The sequence below is a fragment of the Elephantulus edwardii genome, unplaced genomic scaffold (genome assembly GCF_000299155.1).
Source record: "Elephantulus edwardii isolate Elephantulus edwardi_28Jun2011 unplaced genomic scaffold, EleEdw1.0 scaffold02407, whole genome shotgun sequence".
Lineage (NCBI taxonomy): Eukaryota > Metazoa > Chordata > Mammalia > Macroscelidea > Macroscelididae > Elephantulus > Elephantulus edwardii.
This window is the reverse complement of record NW_006402157.1, coordinates 1-6,173: the sequence shown is the minus strand read 5'-3', so window position 1 is coordinate 6,173 and position 6,173 is coordinate 1. Positions and strand designations below refer to the sequence as shown.

Genomic DNA, 6,173 nt, shown 5'->3' with positions numbered 1-6,173 from the left:
TTGGCGCAGGATAGAGCAGGGTTTAGGGCTGTTGTGCATAGGGTCGCTATGAGTCGCAAACGACTGGACAGCACATAACAACAACAACAATCAGAGTTGGACAGTGATTAAGGATGTCATTAGAAAAAATGATGCCTTTGAGTTTTGGTGCTGGAGATGAGTCTTGGACATACTATAGACTGTCTTGGAGAGGGTAAAACCAGATTTCTCCTTTTGAAGCTCCATCTCACATACTTTGGGAATGTGGCCAGGTAGGGACTGATCCTTGAAGAAGGACATCATGCTCGGAAGGTTGGAGAGACAGCACAAAAGAGGAAAACCCTAGATAAGATACAGTATCTAGGGCACTGTGGGTGATAGACTGGCTCATAACAGGGCAGGCTTCGAAGCTGGTGTACATGGGGTTATTATGAGTCGCAGATGACTCGAGGGCACATAACAATGACGACAACAACAACTTGGATTAGTAATAATTTATTTATAAATAACTCCCCAAAATAATTTAGACTCATGTAAACAAAGGCTATGTATATTGCTTTTGGAATAAAAAGTTCTCCCATAGATAAAATATATTTAAATAGTTGTGACTTTCAACCTTATAGTATTTGACTACCATACAAAATCCTAAAAGGTGTATCTATTATTTTGTAACTGAAAGATATTACTTATTTGAAATTAGTCCTAGAAAAAAAATAATTTTAAAATAAACGTCCATAAGTTTGCTTGAAATACACGTTTAATTATGTATTGCATCACAGAAATAATATGCTAGCATTGACCATAACATTCAGTCAGTAGTCTCAGATTTTCTTTCCTCACTGTGCCTTAATCTTCTACCTTGTCAGTTGCCCCGCAATTTTCAAACGTGTTTAATTTTCCTGCTTAAATTGTTTGTTCTCATCTTCTTTGTCATCTTGGTCTCTATTTAACAAATTAATTTCTTGTTTATGTTTCCCAGTCATTTTATCTTTATCTTTGTGAGTCTCACAAATCTTATATTTTCTTGCCTTTCTCTTACTGTTTCCTTTTCAAGATCTTAAGTTTTCTTCTCCAGGCTGCTACCTTGGGCCAAACTGCTGTAAGCACTAGTATCTCTATTGTATCTACTGAACCCACTTCTGTTTGGCAGTATCTACTCAAGGTTTGTTCTTCAGAGGCAGTGGTTGTACTTTTTAAACTGCCTGAAATGTTCTAGATGTTTTTTGTATAGGTAGGAAGTGCCTGGATTTAGTAAGTTTACAGCTTCATTCTGCACCATGTTCTGTTTCTCATGTAATTGCATATTCTTGATTCCGCTCTTTTTAGCCCAGCCTCATCATCATCTTATTCATCTGGTACTCTGTAGCTGGGATGTGGACCACACCGGTAGAACGTTACTTCTCCCACTTTCCTCTTCCCAATCTGCCTCTTGCCTTTCCTGGTGCTTGGGCCTGGGCTCTATCCCGTCTCTGAGTACTGTGGGCCTCTTGCCCCAAGGGCCTCATCCTCCAGCCTCTGTTCCCAAGAGGGACGGTCCAGATCTGCAGGGCCCAGGGCTGCTATGGCTTGGTCTCCATCCATTTCTAAGTCTTAATCTGTCTCATTCAAGAATCTATAACCCAAAACATGTGTTGTAAACTCTGCTGCTTTTTTGATGATAGTAAGAGTTTCTCTCTCTCCTTCCCCCCCACCTCTGAGCCTGCTCAGTTTCATCCTGCCTGGATGGCAAAAGTGACCAGTCCCCATAATAGTATTCTACACATCTTACTTACATGTCCTCACTCAGAAAGTATTCTTTATATTATTAGCATGCCATGCAAATCTTTTTGTTTGGCCACAAATGGATTCTACCCAGCCGTGCGCAGGAAGCTCTGATGGCCTAGTGGTAAGAAGCTGAACTACAAAAGGCATGCTGTTGAAATCCACCAGCTGCTGCAGGAGAGAGGATAGATAGGTAGTCTCCTCCCATGTGATTAACTGCCTCTGAAAACCTGTGGGTCAGTTCCAATTCAACAGTACACAATACACCACCGCCTAACCATGTGGTGACAGTTACACCAATAATAACTCTAAAACTGATACTAAATAATCTGCTTAACTGGCAGCAGAGATACCATGATTACAAAGGTGGTTTTCCGAGGGCAAGGCTTAACCATTGCACTCCGGATGTGCAGACCCCTGCGCTTTCCCCCAATGTGGGAAACTCGACTGCATAATTTGTGGTTGTGGGAAATTGTGTTCACATTTCTCTCTCCCCCCCCCCAAAAAAAAAGAAGAAAACATGGTAAAATAATCTAGTAAGCAGTTACTAAATTTAATCTTCAGAGAACGAACAGAAATCTAACTAGATTCAGAAAAGAACATGGAACCAAAGGATATCATTGCTGATATCAAATACATCTTGATTGACAATAGAAAATTCCAGAAAGATGCTTACCTGTATTAACTATCCACAGATGTTCAGCTGTGTGGATCAGCAAATTCTGGATCGCATTAGAAAGAATAAGAATTCCAGAATTAATTGTGCTCATATGGAACCTGTACTTAGCCCAAGAAACCGTCATTTGAACAGGACAAAGGGCTATTGCGTGTCTCAAAACTAGGAAAGATGTGCATCAGTGATTTACCCTTTCATACTCAACTCAGTCTGTATGCTGAACAAATAAACTAAAAAGCTGGACTATATGAAGAAAACAAGACAGTAGGATTGGAGAAAGACTATGTAACAGTCTAATATGTAAATGATTCAGCCTTACTTGTTGTTAAAGGAGGACTGATGAAGATTAAAGGTCCTCGTATGGATTACATATAAAGCAAAGAGCTTTATAACTGGACTAATAAGCAAAATCCTGATATACAAAAAATTTACTGAAAGATTTAATTTTACTTGGATTTCTAGTTCATGCCCTAATCAGCTGATTCAACGACATATTTACTGCGCTGAATAAGTCTGCTGAAAACGATCTTTTTAGAAGTATTAGAGAAGTGAAGATGTCACTTTGAGAACTAAGATGTGCCTGATCCAAGCCATGCCGTTTTGGGTTGGGTTTTTTCCCTTCCCCATGCTTGAGTTTTACTCACATACATGGGAAAACCAAAGAAAAATTAACAGCTTGGGATTATGATGTTAGTAAAGAATATGGAATATACCATGGACTGCCAGAAAAACAAACTCAAATTTGTCTTGGAAGAAGTACAAGCCAGATTCAACCTTAGATGCGAAAATGGTGAGACTCTTTCTCACATGTGTTGGACATACTATTAGACAGGCCCAGTTCCTTAAGAAGGACATCATAGATAATAAAGCAAAGAATTGGAAAAGAAGAGTAAAACCCTCAACACAGTGCATTGACAAAATAACTCCCCTTTTTATGGACTCAATCATAGCAGCAATTGTTAAGATAGTACAAGACTCGGCAAAGTTTTGTTCTGCTCATACACAGGGTCACTATGAGTTGGATCCAACTTGGTGGCACCTAATAACTCTTTAGATTTCCTAGTAATATTTATTGAAAGGACTGGTTTTTCCCTTTAGATGGTTTTATCACCTTTTTTTTTTAATCACCCTTTTTTGTTTGTAAGTATGTGAATAGTTCTTGAATGAGTAACAATGAACAGGAATTATGGCCAACATTAAAAGGAAGAGAGGAGCCAAGAACAGAATTGGGTGGAGTGTAGTAAAAGGAGCAGGCGTGTCTGGACATGCCTTAGATATTTATGATGCAGATGTAGATGATTAGTAAGCAGGTATCAGTTTGTAATGCTCAGGAGAACTGTATATAACTCTCAGATATGACTCAATTGTTTACTGTATGTAGTTGACCAAGATTAAGATTTTATACATTTTGTTTGAGAAAAATTCTCTTGGCAGGGTTTTGTTTCAGAGTGATAAAACTGCTAAGTCTGTAACATCTACTCTTTTCCTTGTGTCAGGCTCCACTTCCTAGTAGAATATGAAGTTGGCTGGAGGTAGGATTGCCACTTGGCCCGTTTGCAACAAGTCCTGTTGGTTTTCAGATTTATTACACCCAGCCCCTCAATTAGAGGAGAGTTCTCAGTATGGGTAGGACTTGGAATTGGTGAACTGGTTTTGTCTTTGTAGGAATAACGTAGGAGAATCCTTTTGTGAATATTTATATTCCTGAGGGATTTTCTTTTTCCTTTACTCATGATCCTCTGAAGCAACTCTTTGCCTTTATTCCTTCCTCTAGTCCAATCAACAGATGTTCATTGCACTTTGTGTCAGACATGGTGCAAGACACTGAAGTTATGTGGTGAGCAATATTATAGCACCTTATACACAGAATACCCTGAAGTGAAGTTTGTCTAAGAAAAAACCTTCCTCTGAAAGTAAAATGTAAGCAATCAAGATTATAAAAATTATCATTAAGAACTTTTATCAGAAGTGCTGCACTTTACCCACCCATCTAACACACCAAGAGCATTCTAATTGCTTTAGCACATATTGTGAATGCCCATTGTGTAATATTAAGCCCAGGGCTGGACCCTAGAATTACTAATGCATGAATTTATAGGGTATGTATAAGTTGATAAGGAAAACAAAAACGTAAAATTTTAAAAAAATATACTAGGTTGTTTGTACTATTATGGCATAATTTAGGAATCTAGGCAACATGGAAAAGGAGGGTGAGATTTGATTGTGCCTGATTTGAGGGCTGATTAGAATTGTAGAGAAAGATGAGCTAGTATGATTAGAGTGATTGGTTCTTGTGGAAAATGAAACTTGAGACATAAAAGGGCCTTGAAAGTATGGACATTCAGACTGTTGGTACTTCGGAACCACTGCCTGCACACAGTGAAGTTGTTGAGGTTTTGTCTTAAAAAACTTTGTTAAAAAAAAAAAACCACAAACCCACCTTTGTTCAGAGTCTTGACTTAACTTCTGATTTCCCTGTATACCACATAATTTTTTTTTGTCACCTAACACTGGGCCCATTGGCAGCATTATGATAGATGGTAAAGAGATAGAGATTGTTAACAGTTTGTTTCCTTGGCTCCACAGTCAACACTCTTGGTATCAGCAACCAGGAAATAAAAAGACAAATTACATTGGAAAAGCCTGCTGTCAGAGACTTCGCCCAAGTACTGAAGAGCAGTAATGTCAGTCTGGAGACTAAGGGGCGCCTGGCCCAGGCCATGGTTTTTGTGATTACTCCTATGTATCAGAAAGCTGGACAATGACTAGGGATGACAGAAGGAGAATTTATACTTTTTGAACCTGAGAAAAGTATTAAATAGATCATGGATAGCTAGGAGAACAAACAAGTTCATTCTTGAGAGGGTGAGACTAGGCTGCTCCTTGGAGGCAAGGATTCTGAAACTTCCTCGGACATACTTTGGGCATGTCGCAAGGAGGGACCAGTCCTTAGAGAGGGACATCATGCTTGGGAGGGTGGAGAGACAGTGCGCAACAACAACAACTTTGTAGGTCAGGCAGATAGATGGGTGGATAGACAAGCTAAAACATCAGTACTGAAGCTGAAGAGGAAGGCCTGGAAGCTACTGGGCTTTAGGAGAAAGGCTCTCTGCCCATTTGACCCCTTTCTCAATTCTGTAATTACTTTTTAGTGCTTGTGACTGATTTACTTCAACTTTACATGTTGCTTAACAATAGTTTGATCTATTGCTATAAGCATCACTACATTCTTTCTTTCCATTAATCCCTGGGTTGATCTGAATTTTAATTGCGAAGAAGACAAAAAGGCTGTATCAGATAAATCAGCTCCCAACGAATTTAACATTCTCAGGAGACAACACTAGTTGATTCCATTTATATTTGCGTTGTGAATATATTATTCCCGGGTGGTTGTTTAAAAAAAATAATTCAAAAGCATTCATATTATAATAACCTCTTGATTAACTCTTGTAATACTTCTAAAATATTTATCATCTTACTGGAGAGTTACAAGATTTTTCAGTTGGAGGGAGGGACTTAAATTTTCTTGGTTCCTCATTAACTCTTCTTAAAGTTTACAATGTAGGCTCTTCTACAGCCGGTCATGTTACTTTTCTGCATATAAAAGTCCTGACTTCATAGCTTTGGCATTAGAAAGCCTTTCATTTTTTTTATTGAATTTTATTAGTTTTAATGAACATTTACAGAGATGTTTTCATTCATTCATTGTTGCACTGTTTTCTCCACCCTCCTCCCCAGTTCGTTCTTCTTCCCCCCC

At 38.7% G+C, this 6,173-nt stretch overlaps 1 pseudogene; it reads right to left on the bottom strand.

Moving 5' to 3' along the window:
• Positions 1 to 833: 833 nt before the first annotated feature.
• Positions 834 to 1,437, bottom strand: LOC102873246 (annotated as a pseudogene).
• Positions 1,438 to 6,173: the final 4,736 nt, after the last annotated feature.